The 20941-nt window shown below is 39.2% G+C and overlaps 1 long non-coding RNA gene across 1 annotated transcript in view; it reads left to right on the top strand.

Annotated features, from left to right (window-relative positions):
• Positions 1 to 20941, top strand: part of LOC106635088 (uncharacterized) — an 84061-nt gene that overhangs the window by 27598 nt on the left and 35522 nt on the right. The window contains exons 4-5 of the long non-coding RNA XR_008619800.2: positions 14141 to 14256; positions 15138 to 15233. This is a non-coding gene — a long non-coding RNA (uncharacterized LOC106635088). The remainder of the gene's footprint in view (positions 1 to 14140; positions 14257 to 15137; positions 15234 to 20941) is intronic.

Here is a 20941-nt window from a genome sequence, read left to right as displayed (position 1 = left end):
GAAACATTTCACTCTTCTGTTCAAAATTTACAGTGGCTTTCTTAGTCTTTGTATAATAGCCAAACTCGTCTGCCTAATCTGTAAGGGCCATTGTCAATTCATGCCTAATTCATCTCAATTTACTTGCTCAGACTCAACTCTTTTTTTAATTTGCACATATCCCCTTTGCCCCACTGAAGTTGTTCCAGTCTCTTCCATACATGTCCATTCTGTCGTTTAAACATGACTCAAAAAATCAACTGTGATTATCACATGAGAGGAGGATGATAGTCAGAAGTAGTAGAAAGACCTATAAGTTTCAATTAATAACCTTTTACGGTGTTTGTGGAAGACAATGCTAATTGCCTACTCCAAATCTATTCTTTCATCCCTAATAGCAGGATTCCAATTTTGTTGGAGTAGCAGTGTGTGCTTTTCTAAAAATACTTCTCCAGGCTCCCTTGCTGTTTGAGGGTGGCCATGTGTCACGATTGTGGACAATGAGGCATAAGTTACGGGTTTATTGAAAAGCTATTGTTTTCCTTGTAAGGGCACCTTCCTGCTTCCTTCTCCCTTCCACTTCCCACCTGGAATGCTGATGCAATACCTGGAGACAGAGTGGCTTTTTGCCACCTTGATATGAAAATCCTGAGGGCAAAGGTGTACACACTAAGGACAATGGAGTGAGAAAATAGAAAATGGGTCCCTAATGTTATCATTGAGCTGCCATAAATGGCCCTATTCTACCTACCTCCCCACCCCACCTCTACCCCTGCCTAGTCTTCTTACTCTGTGAACCAAATAAACTTCTCTCACTCTACATTATTTACAGGGTTTTTCTGCTCATGTGGACAAGCCCATTCCTAACTGATGCCACTTTTAGAACTTTTTTGACCATAAGAATGCATCACTTTTATAGTAATAAAATAATTAAGTGTTTTAAGTGAAAACAACATGCACAAGAGCCCAAGCTTTGGAGTCAGACAAGACTAAATTGGAATCCAGATATTCCTGCATACTAATTATCTGACTTTTGGCAACTTAATATCTCCAAGTCTCAACTTCCTCATCTGTAAAACAGGAATAAACAAATAAGTAATGATATTTAACATACAATACAGAGGATTGTTATAAGGTACATAACGAGCCCTTAATAAAGTATAGCTATTATTATTACTACCAACTTTCCAACACACACACACACACACACACACTTCTCTGTGTTCCTAATGCACTATATACAGAGCATTATGTAAGTAGAGAATGTTATATACATCAAGTATCTCTGGAGGTCAGAATAGTTGGTTTCTGATCCTTCGTTACCAGTTTCTGTGACTTTGGGAAAAGTATTAGTTCTCTTGACTTAAAAGTCCTTATCTGAAACGTGTGGGACAAAATCTTCAGATCTTTTTCAGTTTTAAAATTCTGTGAATATTAAAAAAACAAGGAAATGATTATCAAACCTTTAAAATAGTGGTTTTCCAGAGAGGATAGGAAGAGAGTTATGATCAGAGAGAGGCATATGGGGTAGGGATGAGGATGGTGGAAATGTTCCATTTATTTACTTGGTTGGTGGTTACACAGTTATTTGCTTTATGATTATTCATTAAACTGTACTGTATTAGGGTTCTCCGGAGGGACAGAACTAGTAGGATATATGTATATATGAAAGGGAACTGGCTCACAGGATCACAAGGTGAAATCCCACAATAGGCCGTCTGTAAGCTGAGGAAGAAAGAAGCCAGTAGTGGCTCAGTCCAAAGCAGGGAAGGTAACAGTGCAGCCTTCAGGCTGTGGCCAAAGGCTGAGAGCCCCCAGCAAACAACTGGTGTAACTCCAAGAGTCCGAAGGCGGAAGAACCTCGAGTCTGATGTCCTAGGGCGGGAGGAATGGAAGGAAGCATCCAGCACGGGAGAAAGATGAAAGCCAGGAGACTCAGCAAGCCAGCTTATCCCACCTTCTTCCTCCTGCTTTGTTCCAGATGCGCTGGCAGCCAATTGCATGGTGGCCACCCACATGGAGGATGGGTCTTCCTCTCCCAGTCCTCTGACTCAAATGTCAGTCTCCTCTGGCAACACCCTCACAGACACACCCAGAAACAATGCTTTACCAGCTATCTAGGCATCCTTCAATCAAGTTGACACCTAATATTAACCATCACACGTACCCATATATTTTGTGTGCTGCTTACACGTATCTTACATTTCAGAAAATCGTCCAAAGTTTATAATTATGTTTACAGGCATACTAACTTGCTCTACATTATGTTATAAAGATTTTTCGGACAGGTGCACTGGCTCACGCCTGTAATCCCAGCACTTTGGGAGGCCAAGGCCGGCGGATCACAAGGTCAGGAGTTGAAGACAAGCCTGATCAACATGGTGAAACCCCGTCTCTATTAAAAATACAAAAATTAGCTGGGCCTGGTGGTGCTGACCTGTAACCCCAGCTACTCAGGAGGCTGAGGCAGGAGAATCACTTGAACCCGGGAGGCAAGGTTGCAGTGAGCCAAGATTGCGCCACTGCACTCCAGCCTGGGCGACAGAGCGAGACTCCGTCTCAAAAAAAAAAAAAAAGATTTTTCCACTTGTACAATTAGGAATAAGATGTGTATAATAATAATATAATTCACTAATCCTCCTTATTGACAGCATAGCTCCTTTCACTATTGTCTTACATCTTTATCTCTTAGTAGAAGAGGTTGGAGGTGGGGCAAATATCTCCTGAGGAAGGAGGAGGATGTGACATAAGTAAAGCTCCTAGAAGCCAGTAAGGGGAAGTAAAAGCCCTGCAGTCTCTTGGAGAGGGGTTTGGGGAAGGTAGGAGATCAAAGTCTTGACTCACTTTTAAACCTGAAACCCTGGAAAGATAGTGTGGGGAGAAAAATACAGTAATGGAATCCCAATGAAAATCTGTTTCATGCTTTTTAAAAAGAATTAATAGTTTTTTTTTTAGCAGTTTGCTATAGAAATATTGAGTGGAAGGTACAGAGAGTTCCCACATTCTCCCTCATTCCTCCCACCAGTTTTCCCTGTTATTTTGTTATTATTTTTATTTTTTAGTAAATGATGGTTCTTTATTTCAGTCATTGGATTTATGCTGGCTGCTGTGACACAGCCACCCTGTTACCAAGCACTCTATCCCTTAGCAGCATCCCCTAGTTGAGAGCCAGTATCAAACCCAGAGGTGTAAAGAGTTTGGTGGGAATATTCATATATATATATATATATATATATATATATATATATATATATATATATATATATATACTTTAAGTTCTGGGATACATGTGCAGAAGGTGCAGGTTTGTTACATAGATAAACATGTGCCATGGTGGTTTGCTGCACCCATCAACCCATCATCTTCACTAGGTATTTCTCCTAATGCTATCCCTCCCCTAGCCCCTCACCCCCCGAAAGGCCCCTGTGTGTGATGTTGCCCTCCCTGTGTCCATCTGTACTCATTGTTCAACTCCCACTTATGAGTGAGAACATGCGGTGTTTGGTTTTCTGTTCCTGTGTTAGTTTGCTGAGAATAATGGTTTCCAGCTTCATCCATGTCCCTGTAAAGGAGATGAACTCATTCTTTTTTATGGCTGCATAGTATTCCATGGTATATATGTGCCACATTTTCTTCATCCAGTCTAACATTGATGGGCATTTGGGGTGGTTCCAAGTCTTTGCTATTGTGCATAGTGCTGCAATAAACATACATGTGCATGTGTCTTTATAGTAGAATGATTTATAATCCTTTGGGTATACAGCCAGTAATGGGATGGCTGGGTCAAATGGTATTTCTGGTTCTAGATCCTTGAGGAGTTGCCACACTGACTTCCACAATGGTTGAACTAATTTAGACTCCCACCAACAGTGTAAAAATGTTCCTATTTCTCCACATCCTCTCCAGCACCTGTTGTTTCCTGACTTTTTAATGATCGCCATTCTAACTGGAGTGAGATGGTATCCCATTGTGGTTTTGATTTGCATTTCTCTAATGCCAGTGATGATGAGCTTTTTTTCCATATGTTTTTTGGCTGCATAAATATCTTCTTTTGAGAAGTGTCTGTTCATATCCTTTGCCCACTTTTTGATGGGGTTGTTTTTTTATTGTAAATTTGTTTAAGTTCCTTGTAGCTTCTGGATATTAGCCCTTTGTCAGATGAATAGATTGCAAAAATTTTCTCCCATTCTGTAGGTTGCCTGTTCACTCTGATGATAGTTGATTTTGCTGTGCAGAAGCTCTTTAGTTTAATTAGATCTCATTTGTCAATTTTGGCTTCTGTTGCCATTACTTTTGGTGTTTTAGTCATGAGGTCTTTTCCTATGCCTGCATCCCAAATGGTATTGCCTAGGTTTTCTTCTAGGGTTTTTATGATTTTAGGTCTTAGGTTTAAATCTTTAATCCATCTTGAGTTAATTTTTGTATAAGGAGTAAGGAAGGGGTCCAGTTTCAGTTTTCTGCGTATGGCTAGCCAGTTTTCCCAACACCATTTATTAAATAAGGAATCATTTCCCCATTGCTTGTTTTTGTCGGGTTTGTCAAAGATCAGATGGCTGTAGATGTGTGGCATTATTTCTGAGGCCTCTGTTCTGTTGCATTAGTTTATATATCTGTTTTGGTACAAGTACCATGCTGTTTGGGTTACTGTAGACTTGCAGTATAGTTTGAAGTCAGGTAGTGTGATGCCTCCAGCTTTGTTCTTTTTGCTTAGGATTGTATTGGCTATATGGACTCTTTTTTGGTTCCATATGAAATTTAAAGTAGTTTTTTTGAATTCTGTGAAGAAAGTCAATGGTAGCTTGATGGAGATGGCATTGAATCTACCAGTATGGCCATTTTCACGATATTGATTCTTCCTATCCATGAGCATGGAGTGTTTTTCCATTAGTTTGTGTCCTCTCTTATTTCCTTGAGCAGTGGTTTGTAGTTCTCCTTGAAGTGGTCCTTCACATCCCTTGTAAGTTGTATTCCTAGGTATTTTATTCTCTTTGTAGCAATTATGAATGAGAGTTCACTCATGATTTGGCTCTCTGTTTGTCTATTATTGGTGTATAATAGGAACGCTTGTGATTTTTGCACATTGATTTTATATCCTGAGACTTTGCTGAAGTTGCTTATCAGCTTAAGGAGATTTTGGGTTGAAATGATGGGGTTTTCTAAATACACAATTATGTCGTCTGCAAACAGAGACAATTTTACTTCCTCTCTTCCTATCTGAATACCCTTTATTTATTTTCTCTTGACTGATTGTTCCAGCCAGAACTTCCAATACTATGTTGAATAGGAGTGGTGAGAGAGGGCATCTTTTTCTTGTGCCAGTTTTCAAAGAGAATGCTTCTAGCTTTTGCCTACTCAGTATGATATTGGCTGTGGGTCTGTCATAAATAGCTCTTATTATTTTGAGATATGTTCCATCAATGCCTAGTTTATTGAGAGTTTTTAGCATAAAGAGCTGTTGAATTTTATTGAAGGCCTTTTCTGCATCTATTGAGATAATCATGTGGTTTTTATCGTTGGTTCTGTTTCTGTGATGGATTATGTTTATTGATTTGTGTATGTTGAGCCAGCCTTGCAACCCAGGAATGAAGCCGACTTGATCATGATGGATAAGCGTTTTGATGTGCTGCTGGATTTTGTTTGCCAGCATTTTATTGAGGATTTTTGCTTCAGTGTTTATCAGGGATATTGGCCCAAAATTTTCTTTTTTGTTGTGTCTCTGCCAGGTTTTGGTATCAGGATGATGCCGGCCTCATAAAATGAGTTAGGGAGGATTCCCTCTATTTCTAATGTTTGGAATAGTTTCAGAAGGAATGGTACCATTCCTTCTCCTCTTTGTACCTCTGGTAGAATTCGGTTGTGAAGCCAGCTGGTTTTGGGCTTTTTTTGGTTGGCAGGCTATTAATTACTGCCTAAATTTCAGAACTTGTTATTGATCTATTCAGGGATTCGACTTCTTCCTGGTTTAGTCTTGGGAGGGTGTATGTGTCCAGCAATTTATCCATTTCTTCAAGATTTTCTAGTTTATTTGTGTAGAGGTGTTTATAGTATTCTCTGGTGGTAGTTTATATTTCTGTGGGATCAGTGGTGATCTCCCCTTTATCATTTTTTATTGCATCTATTTGATTCTTCTCTCTTTTCTTCTTTATTAGTCTGGCTAGTGGTCTACTTTGCTAATCTTTTCAAAACCAGCACCTGGATTCATTGATTTTTTGATGGGTTTTTCGTGTCTCTACTTCCTTCAGTGCTGCTCTCATCTTAGTTATTTCTTGTCTTCTGCTAGCTTTTGAATTTGTTTGATCTTGCTTCTCTAGTTCTTTTAATTGTGATGTTAGAGTGTGTATTTTAGATCTTTCCCACTTTCTCATGTGGGCATTTAGTGCCATAAATTTCCCTCTAAACACTGCTTTAGCTGTGTCGCAGAGATTCTGGTATATTGTGTCTTTGTTCTCATCGGTTTCAAAGAACTTATTTATTTCTGACTTAATTTCGTTATGTACCCAGTAGTCATTCATGAGCAGGTTGTTCGGTTTCCATGTAGTTGTGCAGTTTTGAGTGAGTTTCTTAATCCTGAGTTCTAATTTGATTGCACTGTGGTCTGAGAAACTGTTTGTTATGATTTCCATTCTTTTGCCTTTCCTGAGGAGTGTTTTACTTCCAATTATGTGGCCGATTTTAGACTAAGTGCAATGTAGTGCTGAGAAGAATGTACATTCTGTTGATTTGGAGTGGAGAGTTCTGTAGCTGTCTATTAGGGCCACTTGGTCCAGAGCTGAGTTCAAATCCTGCATATCCTTGTTAATTTTCTGTCTTGTTGATCTGTCTAATATTGACAGTGGGGTATTGAAGTCTCCCACTATTATTTTGTGGGTGTCTAAGTCTCTTTGTAGGTCCCTAAGAATGTGGTTTATAAATCTGGATGCTCCTGTATTGGTGCATATATATTTAGGAGAGTTAGCTCTTCTTTTTGCATTGATCCCTTTACCATTATGTAATGCCCTTCTTTGTCTTTTTTAATCTTTGTTGGTTTAAGGTCTCTTTTATCAGAGACTAGGATTGCAACCCTGCTCTTTTTTTCCTTTCCATTTGCTTGGTAAATATTCTTCCATCCCTTTATTTTGAGCCTATGTGTGCCTTTGCACATGAGATGTGTCTCCTGAATACAACACACCTATGGGTGTTGACTCTTTATCCAATTTTCCAGTCTGTGTCTTTTAATTGTGAGATTTAGCCCATTTACATTTAAGGGTAATATTGTTATGTGTGAATCTGATCCTGTCATTATGATGCTAGCTGGTTATTTTGCCCATTAGTTGATGCAGTGTCTTCATAGTGTTGATGTTCTTTACATTTTGGTTTGTTTTTTCAAACCAAGTACTAGTACTTGGTTTTTCCGTTCCATATTTAGTGCTTCTTTCTGGATCTCTTGTAAGGCAGGCCTGGTGGTGACAAAATTCCTTAGCATTTGCTCGTCTGTAAAGGATTTTATTTATCTTTTGCTTACAAAGCTTAGTTTGGCTGGATATGAAATTCCGGGTTGAAAATTCTTTTCTTTAAGAATGTTGAATATTGTCCCCCACTCTCTTCTGGCTTGTAGGGTTTCTGTAGAGAGATCTGCTGTTAGTCTGATTGGCTTCCCTTTGCAGGTAACCTGCCCTTTGTCTCTGGCTGCCCTTAACAATTTTTCCTTCATTTCAACCTTGGTGAATCTGACGATTATGTGTCTTGGGGTTGCTCTTCTTGATGAGTATCTTTGTGGTATTCTCTTTTTTTCCTGAATTTGAATGTTGACCTGTCTTGCTAGGTTGGGGAATTTCTCCTGGATAATATCTTGAAGAGTGTTTCCCAACTGGGTTTCATTCTCCCTGTCACTTTCAGGTACACCAATCAAACGCAGGTTTGGTCTTTTCACATAGTCCCATATTTCTTGGAGGCTTTGTTCATTCCTTTTCACTCTTTTTTCTCAAATCTTGTCTTCATGCTTTATTTCATTAAGCTGACCTTCGGTCTCTGATATCCTTTCTTCCCCTTGGTCGATTCGGCTATTGATACTTGTCTATGCTTCACAAAGTTCTTGTGCTGTTTTTCAGCTCCATCAGGTCATTTATATTCTTTTCTAAACTGGTTATTCTAGTTAGCAATTCCTCTAACCTTTTTTCAAAGTTCTTAGCTTCCTTGCATTGGGTTAGAACATGCTCCTTTAGCTTGGAGCAGTTTGTTATTACCCACCTTCTGAAGCCTACTTCTGTCAATTCATCAGACTCATTCTCCATACTGTTTTGTTCCCTTGCTGGCGAGGAGTTGTGATCCTTTCTAGGAGAAGAGGTGTTCTGGTTTTTGGAATTTTCAGGCTTTTTGCGCTGGTTTTTCCTCATCTTTGTAAGTTTATCTACCTTTGGTCTTTGATGCTAGTGACCTTCCAATGGGGTTTTTGTGTGGATGTCCTTTTTGTTGATATTGATGCTATTTCTTTCTGTTTGTTAGTTTTCCTTCCAATAGTCAGGCCCCTCTTCTGCATGTCTGCTGGAGTTTGCTGTAGGTCCACTCCCGGCCCTGTTTGCCTGGGTATCACAGAACCCAGGCAGAGGCTGCCGAATAGAAAAGATTGCTTCCTGTTCCTTCCTCTGGAAGTTTTGTTTCAGAGATGCACCCACCAGATGCCAGCCAGGGCTCTCCTGTATGAGGTGTCTGTAGACCCCTGCTGGGAGGTGTCTCCCAGTCAGGAGGCATGGGGGTCAGGGAACCACTTCAGGAGGCAGTCTGTCCCTTAGTAGAGCTTGAGCACTGTGCTGGGAAATCTGCTGCTGTCTTCAGAGCCAGCAGGCACGAATGTTTAAGTCTGCTGAAGGTACTCCCACAGCCGCCCCTTCCCCCACATGCTCTGTCCCAGGGAGATGGGAGTTTGAACTATCAGCCCCTGACTGGGGCTACTGCAATTCTTTCAGAGATGCCCTGCCCAGAGAGGAGGAATCTAGAGAGGCAGTCTGGCTACAGCAGCTTTGCGGAGCTGTGGTGGGCTCTGCCCAGTCCAAACTTCCAAATGGTTTTGTTTACCCTATGAGGGGAAGACCGCCTACTCAAGCCTCAGTAATGGCGGACTCCCATCCCCACACCAAACTCGAGTGTCCCCGGTTGACTTCAGACTGCCGTGCTGGCAGCGAGAATTTCAAGCCAGTGGATCTTACCTTGAAGAGCTCCATGGGGGTGGGATCGGATCACTTGGCTCCCTGGCTTCAGCCCCCTTTCCAGGGGAGTGAATGGGTCTGTCTTGCTGGCATTCTAGGCACCACTGTGGTATGAAGAAAAACTCCTGCAGCTTGCTCAGTGTCTGCCCAAATGGCCGCCCGGTTCTGTGCTTGAAACCCAGGGCCCTGGTGGTGTAGCCACCGAAGGAATCTCCTGGTCTGTTGGTTGTGAAGACCATGGGAAAAGCATAGTATCTGGGCCAGAAGACACTGTTCCTCATGGCACAGTCTTTCACAGGTTCCCTTAGCTAGGGGAGGGAGTTCTGCAACCCCTTGTGCTTCCTGGGTGAGGCGACACCCCACCCTGCTTCAGCTCGCCCTCCGTGGGCTGTACCCACTGTCTAACCAGCCCCAATGGGATGAGCCGGGTACCTCAGCCAGAAATGCAGAAATCACCTGCCTTCTGCCTTGATCTCGCTGGGAGGTGAAGACCGGAGCTGTTCCTATTTGGCTGTCTTGCCCAGGAATCCAGCTTTCCCTATTATTAATATTGTGCATTAGTGTGGCACATTTGTTATAATTGATGAGCCAATATTGATACAGTATTATTAACTAAAGCCATAGGTTACATTAAGGGTCATTCTTTGTTTTATACATTCTATGGATTTTGACAGGTGTTTTGTAACATGTATCCATAATTACATTATCATACAGAGTACAGTCAAGTGTCAATACTTTCTGAGAAATGCATCGTTTGGAGATTTCCAAGTTGTGTGAACATCATAGAGAGTACTTTACACAAACCCAGTTGATATAACCTACTACACAGCTGGTATATGATATAGTCTATTGCTCCTAGGCTATAAACCTGTACAGCAGGTTACTGTACTGAATACCATAGGCAATTACAACACAGGGTAAGTATTTCTGTTTCTAAACATATCTAAACATAGAAAAGGTACAGCAAAAATATGGTATAAAAGGTAAAAATGGTGCACCTGAATAAGGCACACACCATGAATAGAATGTGCAGAACTGGAAGTTGCTCTGGGTGAGTCAGTGAGAGAGTATAAGTGAATATGGAAGTCTAGGATATTACTGTACACTACTGTAGACTTTATCAACCCTGTACACTTAGGCTACATTAAATTTATTTAATTTTTTCTTCAATAATAAATTAATCTTAGCTTACTGTGATTCTTTTACTTTATAAACCTTTTGGTTGGGTGCAGTAACTCGTACCTATAATTCCAGCACTTTGGGAGGCTGAACCAAGAGGATCACTTGAGCCCAGGAGTTCGAGACCAGCCTGGGCAACATGGTGAGACCTGGTCTCACCTAGTCTCTACAAAAAATACAAAAATTAGCCACATGTGGTGGCAGGCACCTGTAATCCCACCTACTCGGGAGGCTGAGGCAGGAAGATCACTTGAGCCTGGGAAGGTCGAGGGTGCAGAGAGCCATGATCACGCCACTGCACTCCAGCCTGGGTTACAGAGTGAGACCCTGTCTCACAAAACCACACAAAACAAAACCCTTACAAAACAAAACCCTTTTAATTTTTAAAAAACTTTTTGGCTCTTTTGTAATAACACTTAGCTTAAAACACACATACATTGTACAGCCATACAAAAATCTTTATATTCTTATTCTATAAGCTTTTTTCTACTTTTGTAATTTTTAATTATTTTAACTTTTTAAACATTTTTGTAAAAAATAAAAATAAAACACAAACACAAACATTACTCTAGGCCTACACAGAGTCAGGATCACTAATATCACTGTCCTCCACCTCCATAGCTTGTCCCACTGGAAGATCTTTGGAGGAAATAACACACATGAAGCTATCATCTCCTATATTAACAATGCCTTTTTCTGGGATATCGCCTGAAGAACCTGCCTGAGGCCATTTTACAGTTAACTTTTAAAAAATATGTAAATAGGAGTACACTCTAAAAAAGCAATAAAAAGTATAGTATCATAAATACATAAATCAGTAATATAATAATTTATTACCATTATTGTGTATTTTGTACTATACATAATTGTGCTATACCATTACACAACTGGCAGTGTAGTAGGTGTGTTTACACCAGCATCACTGCAAACACATCACTACAAACATGTGAGTCATGTGTTGTGCCACGACATTTGGATGGCTGTGATGTCACTAGGCAATAGAAATTTTTCAGCTCTGTTATAATATTATGGGACCACTTTGGTGCTATATGTGGTCTGTCATTGATGAAAACATTATGCAGTGTATGATTGTTCCACTGTTATAAACAAACCCCTGCGTTCGTTTTCCCAAAACCTGCCAACCACTGATCTTTTCACTGTCTCCATAGTTTTTCCCTTTTCCAGAATGTCATATAGTTGTCATATAGTTGTAGCATGAAACCTTCTCGGGTTGTCTTCGTTCACTTAGCAATATGCATTTAAGCTTTCTTTATGTTTTTTTCATGGCTCAATAGCTCATTTCTTTTTAATGATGAATAATATTTCATTGTATGGATGTACTACAGTTTGTTTATTTACCTATTAAAAGACATCTTGATTGCTTCCAGATTTTGGTAATTGCTATAACTTTTGTGTTCGAATTTTATGTTGACAGAAGTTTTCAACTGGTTAGGGTAAATATGCCTTTTTCAAGAGACACAGCATGTGACATGAAGTGCTTTCCCTAAGCCTTCCTGGCAGTTAGAAATGGCGCAGTAGCATCATAAGTTTGCTTCACATTTGCACTGGAGCCGATGTTAGATTTGCAGGGTTTTCTAAATGTACAGTAGTACTTAAGAACCCACATAAGGGCTGGGCACGGTGGCTCACGCCTGTAATCCCAGCACTTTGGGAGGCTGAGGCAGGTGGATTACGAGGTCAGGAGTTCAAGACCAGCCTGGCCAAGATGGTGAAACCCATCCCTACTAAAAATACAAAAATTAGCCAGGTGCAGTGGCGGGTGCCTATAATCCCAGCTACTTGGGAGGCTGAGGCAGGAGAATTGTTTGAACCCAGGCGACAAAGGTTGCAGTGAGCCAAGATCGCACCACTGCATTCCAGCCTGGGTGGCAGAGTGAGACCCTGTCTCAAAAAACAAAAACAAAAAAAGAACCCACATAAGTAGTGGGCTCAAGGACCAGCTCACTGGTACCTGTAGCTCTCATCCCTCCTTATCCAAGAAGTTTCCAGCGGGACAAAGGGGATATAGTTTCCATGCAGAAACTTCAGAGAGAGTCACCCATTAGGGATAAGGGAATGCAAAGGTAGCACCTCTAAAGGTCTCTGACACCAGGAGGCTCTGGTAGTATGAGCCCAGCAGTTATCTGATGACCATGAAATGTGCTCATGATGCAGCCAGTTGCTGAACACCATCATTGACAGGAACCAGATTGGGTGAAGACAAAAGCAGTCAGAGCCAATGAAGAGCAGATCCCAGACTTTAAGAGGAGATGACAGCCCAGGCGTAGTCGCTCACACCTGTAATCCTAGCACTTTGGGAGGCCGAGGTGGGGGGGATCACCTGAGGTCAGGAGTTCGAGACCAGCCAGGCCAACATGGCAAAACCTCGTCTCTACTAAAACTACAAAAATTAACTGGGCATGGTGGCACACAACTGTAGTCCCAGCTACTCGGGAGGCTGAGGCAGGAGAATCGCTTGAACCTGGGAGGCAGAGGTTGCAGTGAGCCATGATCGCACCACTGCACTCCAACCTGGGCAACAGAGCAAGACTCCATCTCAAAAAAAAAAAAAGGAGATGCCAGTCTGGGACCTTGTTGTCAAATCAGACAAACGTCCTCACAGAAATCAATCAGACATCTTGAAAGACAAGGCAGGCAAAATATCCATGTGGGCTCCTGAAGCCCTGTCTCGCCCTCACAAGGACACAATTGCTTCCCTTTTCAATGTAGACTTTATCTCTGGAAATAGGAAAGGAGGAGGGAAACAGACCTGATGACGGGAATTTGAAATTTAGCTTAAATGGATACACACCTGAAATGGTCTAAGATACTTTTAAATGGCATGCTTAGGTACCTCCCTTCCAGCCCTTTGTATCTGCCTATAGTTGGAAATGGGGGCCCATACCGGAAAGGAAGTTTAGATCATTGAAGAAGGAAGAGTAGGGGGAGAGAGGAAAAGGATGAGGAATTTTTTTTCTTTTTTTTTTTTTTTTTTTGCCAATCTAAGAGAATTTGTTATATTTTTGCTCCACAATATGGGTTATATTATACAACATATTTTATATAAAAATGTCCTGTGGAATAGTAAGATGGGAAGCACTGCTTGAAGGACAGAAGCCAGGGACTTCTCACCTGGAAAGCAACGTACTCCTGCAATTAAGGGTTGGGAACGGTCAGTGTGTGTTTGAATCGCAGCATCCTCACTTATTTTAAACAAAGTAATTAACCTGACTGAGCATTTGATTTCTTAGCTATAAAATAAAGATACTACTAATATCTACTTAATGGACTGCTTTGATATTAAATAAGAGATGCATGTAAATCTTCCAGCACAGCGCTTAATAACAAGAATTATTAAGCTCTAAACTTTACGCCAAGTAACTTTGTATAAGTCACATGGGCTATTTGAGTCTAAATTTTCACATATGTAATAAGAAGAATTACTGCTTCTTTTACAGGGTAGTTGTAAGGATTGAATGAGATAACTAAATAATGGGTGAGTGCATAGTACATACTGAAGTCATATTAACTTTCCCCTCTCATCTCTTAATAACATCTAGAATAGTGCGGTGCTTATAATACTACTTATAACTCTTAAGGATCTATTGAGAAACTACTTACTTCTATTTCTGTAGTTGTTGGTCTCTTTATTGAATTCCGTACCTGAGGAGACTCAATTAATGACAGCAGGGTTGAGTCTTGTCAGCTTTAGGAAGGAAGTACATGTGTATTTTGTATGCCTCGATTTCTTTCAGCATATTTTTCATCCTTCCTCACTCACACCCCCCTTCGCTTTCCAGAGTTCCCATTTCAGCCCCATCCGGGCCTACATACCCTGTATGTGCTGGGTCACCGTAACTCTTCTACTGTCAAATCTTTTGCTTTGAGGGCATTCTCCTCTGCTGACCAATGGATGGTGAGTAACCTGAAAAATGGATCCCTCTTGGGTTCTTAATGGCCGATAATGGGTTAATTCACATGTCGTTATTTCTTTCCAGGTGTTACAATTTCACAGGATACTCTGGTAGCTTGTGTGCTTTAACCCATAGGAATAATTTCTTTTATAGTCCCATTACCATTCTTGAGTGCTAATAATGGAATATTCTTAGATTAGACGATCACTTGGGGCCCCTCATATCACACTCAGAGCTGTCTACTCTACTAACACATAGTAAACCCTGATCAGGACACCGTATAAACACTGGTATCCTAGAGACTTGGAAATGTTAACTTATCTCCGTTACATTGTGCCCAGGGAGTGGCGTGGGCACTGCAAGCATAAGGCCAAATAAACAAAGTTCATTAAATGAACATAATTTTTCCAACCCATAGATAAAATTCTGCCCTCAAATTCTCACTGGAGCTCTACGTTTAATATTGGAAACCTAAGAATATTATAAAATTCCTCTTTAAAGTAGACATTTCACAAAGGAAGTAAGGACAATATTTTGTGTTCGCTGGCAATATACTCTATTCTTATTTAAGTCAACATTGCCCAGTGGTTGCACCTGAATTTGGGATATTAAAATACAGTCTCTACTCAGGAGGCTGAGGCATGAAAATCACTGAAACCCAGGAGGCAAAGGTTGCAGTGAGCTGAGATCATGCCACTGCACTCCCACCTGGGCGACAAAGTGAGATCCTGTCTCAAATAAATAAATTAAATTAAATCTCAAATCTGTGGTGTTATTACAGGGTTTTAATGTTTATAATCTTCGTTCTTTCCATGAAATGTAAGTGTTATTACCATTTCTTCTCACCTATTCTTTACAAAACTACTCTGGCTTCTTTACACAGAAAAAAAGAAAACAGCTCCTGTTGCCTTTTGCCTCTCATCCAGAAAGGTATCCATTTGCCTTTCTAATATCTCTTCATCCTGTCAGGCCACAAATGGTGAGTCCTTCTATCTCTGAGGAGTTGCTGACACTGAGTTTCTGTTTAAAGAAAACTGTAAGAAGGTTATATCCTAGAACTGATCTAGGATATCACCTCCTGGCTTAAAATATTTGAAAACTCCCTTCTTAGTTGTGAATCCATTTACTTATCAGTATTTGTCGTTCCCATGTATTCATAAGGCAACATGCTAGAAACCACAGTGGGTGCAAAAAGTCATTAATTTCCTGAATGGCTCTTAACAATCTATTGGAAAGGCAAGGTATACACAATGTTGCTGGGATTTTTCTCTGTATCGGGCTGGCAAACTACAGGCCATGAGTTGGCCCATGACCTGCTTTTACATGGCTCAAGAGCTAAAAAAAGGTTTTTATATTTTTAAAGGGTTATAAAAAACAAAATAAAACAAAGAATATGTGACATAGACTATAAGTGAAACACAGAGACTGAGGTATTTACCATCTGGCCCTTTACAGAAAAAGGTTGCCTATCTCTGCTCAACACAGTTCTGGATGTAACTAACAGGATGTAGTTCATCCCCAAAAGCAAATACTGGAGAACATTCTTATGGGCCCCATATAAACACACATAGCCCACCCTTCTTCTTGATGTATTTCTAGTGGTCCCATATGCTTCTCTGTATCTTGAGAGAGAATTTGCCTTGGTGATGTCTCCCAATGCTGACTTGTGCAGAGGGACAATTGCAGCAGAATGGTCCTAGCACCCTTAACCAGTAGTAGTGTCTAAAGCATAGAAGCTGGATGAAGTTATGGTTGTCAGTGTTTGAGAAAGGGGAAACCCCCAGCATGACGCCTCTCCTCTACATCCTGCTAAGCAGGAGCCCAAATGATAGGAGCTCTTAGTCGTCAGCTCTCATTTGCCATATCAGCCATATTCCAGGTGCTAGGTTTCAGCACCTGTTCCACCACAGAATTTCTGCTGTCTTGCCCAGGAGTGAGATTCTCACTGCAAATGTGGGAAGGCTTCTATTTATACCCACAGTCCTATATTCACATCCTTTCATCTAAACCTAGTTGACTAAAGAATATTGGCTTGCAGTGGGCTCTAAATTCAAATCCATTACTTAATCCTTAAAAATCAGAAGACGTCATGTAATGCATGAAAGATCTGCATGAAGATCTGCCAGAGCCCTAATCTGGTATAGCCGAGTAATAACTCCATGGGCTCTACAAATGGCCATTGTATCAGCCAATTCCTATTACCTCCTAGACCCTGAGACTGAGTGTCCAGTGCCACAGATCATCTTAAAAGGGCTTGTCTCACTTGTTTACAGTTACCTCCTTGGCCTCTATGAATATTTGAGTTTGTAACTCCTGTTTTAAATCCTTAAAATGCGAAAGATCCACTTTACACCCCTTAGGTTGGCTACTGTCAAACAAACAAACAAAAAACACAGAAGATGTGTTGGCAAGGATGGAGAAATTGCCACCCTTGTGCACTGCTAGTGGGAATGTAAAATGGTGCAGCCTAGCCACTATGGAAACAGTTTGGCAGTTCCTCAAAAAATTAAAAATAGAATTACCCTATGATCCAGCAATTCCACTTCTGGCTATATATGCAAAAGAATTAAAAGCAAGAACTTGAGCAGATATTTGTACACCCATGTTTATAACAGCATTATTTACAGTAGCTAAAATGTGAGAGCAACCCAAGGGTCCATTGACAGATAAATGGATAAACAAAATGTGGTATATATATATTATATTAGAATTCTATATTAGAATTAATATATTATTATATTAGAATATATATATATTAGAATTCTGACACATGCTAGAACATGGATAAACCTTGAAGATACTATGCTAAGTGAAATAAGCCAGTCATGAAAGGATAAATATTGTGTGATTCCACTTGTATGAGATAACTAGTCAAATTCATAGAAACAGAAGGTAGAATGGTGGTTGTCAGTAGCTAGAAGAAGGTGGAAATAGGGAATTATTGTTTAATTGGTACAGACTTTCAATTTTGCAAGATGAAAAAAGTTCTGAAAATGGATGGTGGTGATGGTTGCACAACAATTTGAGTGTATTAATGCCACTGTACTGTACACTTAAAATGGTGAAGATGTTAAATTTTATGTTATGTGTATTTTAGCACAATTTCAAAGAATACAAAAGATCACCTTCTTAGGATTTCTGTTCCTTTCTTGAAAAGAATGGAGTTACATCTGGACTATCCCACTTACTAACTGTATGATCTCAGACCACACATTCTCTCAATTAAAAAAATGCATTTATCTATCTATATGGTAATTTTTTTTAGTGAGAATTAAATGAGTTTCTATAGTTTAGTGACCTGTAAATGGTAAGCCACATTCCAGGTAGGGAATAAATGTCATGTGAGTGCCACACGTGAGTGAAAAATTTGCCTGGAGCTGTGATGACTTCCAGTGAGCGTCATAAGGGAGGCTTTTATGAAGAACCTAGCATTTGGGCTGAGCTTCAGAGAATGGTCAGAATTTGAAATGTGCAGATACAGGGGGTTATTTAAAGCACACAGAGAGGCATGTGTGTAAAGGGACTGAAGCAGACAAATAAATGGTGTATTTGAGCAAATAATCATGTTCGACCGGAGGATCAGGTGAAAAAGGTAGACCAACAGGAAGGGGCCAGATCATGAAAAGTCTTCAATGGTTGCCTAAGAAATTTGAACTTTGATTTAGTAGATAATGAGAAACCATTGATTTTTAAGCAGAAGGTTTAGTGGAGCTTTATAAGTATTACTGAAGAGGTATACAGAATAGATTGAAATACAGATAGACTGAAACAAAGGAAACTAATTAAAAGGCTCCGGAAATGTTCTAGTCATGAGCTAATCAGGACTACACTAAGATGCTGGCAAAAGAAATAAAAAGAAAAGGATACAAGTCCTAATGCCAAATCAGTAAGAAAGTCTTAGAACTCTTTGATACCTTACAGTTGATGGAAGGCCTGTAGTAATTTTAAATCTCTCTAACAGGTGCTTCCAAAAAGTAGCTTACATATCCAGCCCACACTTCTATTCCAGGCTTCAGAATCATGCATCCTTCTGCCTTTTGGATATTGTCAGCTGAATGTTCTCCAGGTCTCTTAAATTAAAGATGTTCATTCTTGAACTTATAAATCTTTTTATTTTCCAGCTTTCTGATTTTTAAAAGAAATAACACATACGCTCTTTTCTGTTATTAAAAAAGTAACACTTTTTTGCTGAACATTTAGAAACATCATCACAGTGCAGAAACTAAAACAAAACTTAATATTAATTCTACCCCCAAAACATATATATATGTGTGTGTATGTGTATTTATTTGATAAATATATTTGGTAAACATATTTAAAGTCTTTTATACATATAATTAACTTTGAAAATAAAAATTAGCATTGAATTCTTCATGCTATTTTGTAACTTAAAAAAAAAATGTTGTGACCTACTATTATTGTCAAATGATACATCAAGACCATTCTCCCCATCTCCGTCATTAACCCTATGATCTTAAGTAAATCCATCTCCAGTGTTCTTAACTCTGGAATGGGTATGCTAATACATAACTCACTGCATTGCTATAAGGCAGTGGTTCCTAAACTTTGCTGCATATTAGAATCACCTGGAGAGCTATTTAAGAACCCCAAAGTTCAGGTCACAATTCAGAGTCTGGGCATAAGAACTAGACATGAATGACTTTTGTCTCTTTAGGTGATTGCAATATACAGCAAAGTAAGGGAACCAAATTTCTAAGGTTTAAAATGAGATAACATAAAAACCTGGCATGCAGAAGTCACTCAATAATATATGTCATTTCCTGAATGTCTGCTATGTTCCCACACTGCACTAGCATTCTGTATTCATTACTTCATTTAACTCTCACCACATCCCTATGAGGTTTCATTATTCTATTTTTACAAAGTAGGGAATTGAATCTTAGATTGATTAAGAAATTTGCTCAATGTCACACAGGTAAGGAAGCATGATTCAAACCCCAGTCTACCAGATCAAAAAGTCCACACCATTTTACCACACTGCATTAGACTACAGAAATATTTTTAATTTTTTCTTTCTAGCTTCTTCAATCCTATCTAAGCCATTTTATCATAATGCTTTTCTAGCTGATTAAGTTGCATCTAAAGAAAAATTAAGTCGTATTTTGTGTGGTTTTTATTCCTACATTCTGAAATTTTACTAATTCACATTTTTAGCCAAAGAAAATGAGGATTGATATTTGTGGTAGAATAAAATTGTGAATGTCTATTTGATATATTATGTTAATTGAACTTAAAATGTGGGTTTTATCCCTTTACCTGTAGGCTCGTTGACTATGAACAAATTAGAAGCAGTTTTATTCATGGATTACACCTAAAGCCCTATTCAGCCCTTCTTTAGATATGTAATATTTGCTATAAGAGACTCTGCATTGGCTTAAAGCAAACTAATCATCATCATCAGAAAATTAACTGCACATGTATACACATTTTACATACATATATAATTGTTTTGAAACAGACAAAATTCCTGGCTACACCATGATTATAATAAGGACTCTAATCATGACTCTGCTCTAACGAGTTGTTAGTATAGTGCCTCCATCTGTGGGTACTTAGGAATCCTGTCAATTTTTATCATGTAGTAAGACACAGTCAAATTATTTCCATAACTTTGGAAGTTACTCATTCCACATTTTCTTTATTATTTTTTGGCATTTGAGCCTATTTTATTGCTCTGACCAAATGTCTATATCTTGATAGCAAAAACATTTGCTTTCTTCTCATCTGACTTGATATTTTTGGAAGAACAAATTGACGGTTCCCATGAATGATTCTGAGTTAGCAGGAGAGCATCTGCTGCAGAATAGCTCTTCCTCTTTTGAAGTTCACTGAGAAGCTAATTTCATTATTTTAAAAGCAAAAGTATTGCCAGATCTGAGGTGACAGTAAAAGGAATCTAGAGTCAAAGTCTTGACCACTCACAACAGAAACCTTAAATCATTAATGTTTAGTTGGTAGATGCTAACAAATGTTACCCATAATAATAATGCATGTCCGTAAACATCACTCCTGAACTGGCCTACCTTGTATTCACTTACTTATTCGGTCTTGACATTGTCTTTTATAACTGACACTCAGGATGGGTTCTGTTTTTGAAAATATTAAGTAGCGGGAAGAGAGACATACACTTTTGCTGCATTTAAAAATGCTTTCATATTAAAATTGGTAAAATCTTTTCAAAGGGATTGTCGTTACCCACTTAGTAATGATGCCTAGGTTTATTTCTTTATTGTTCATTCTGTGAATTTTCTTAATCCAATTTTCAGCATTCCTTTAGTGGTCCATTGTTGCTACATGTGTACTTTATTGACTGAGTTTTTAAAAGATGCATCTATCATTAAAGATCTTTGGGAATATGTTCAAAAATGTTAAAATGCTGGGCGTAGTAAAATTACAAAGGCAACATAAGCCAGATTGAAAAATATCTTGCCAAATAGTATTTCTCAGCAAGCCATTTGGAGAGACTAAATTAAAAAAAATAGTTGATACCTTGATGAAAAATATAATTTCTCCCCACCTCCTTTTCTTAACATTAGTGTTCTTGTATCCATGCTAATTTCTATATGGCTACAATTCTAAAATATTCCTGGCATTTGTATGCAGTTGCATATAAATGTCTTTAGAGAATCAAAAGGAATTGAGAAGTTCTTAGTGACATAAATTATC

This window comes from Pan paniscus, chromosome 11 (genome assembly GCF_029289425.2).
Source record: "Pan paniscus chromosome 11, NHGRI_mPanPan1-v2.0_pri, whole genome shotgun sequence".
Classification (NCBI taxonomy): Eukaryota; Metazoa; Chordata; class Mammalia; order Primates; family Hominidae; genus Pan; species Pan paniscus.
This window is presented reverse-complemented; position numbering and strand designations above follow the sequence as displayed.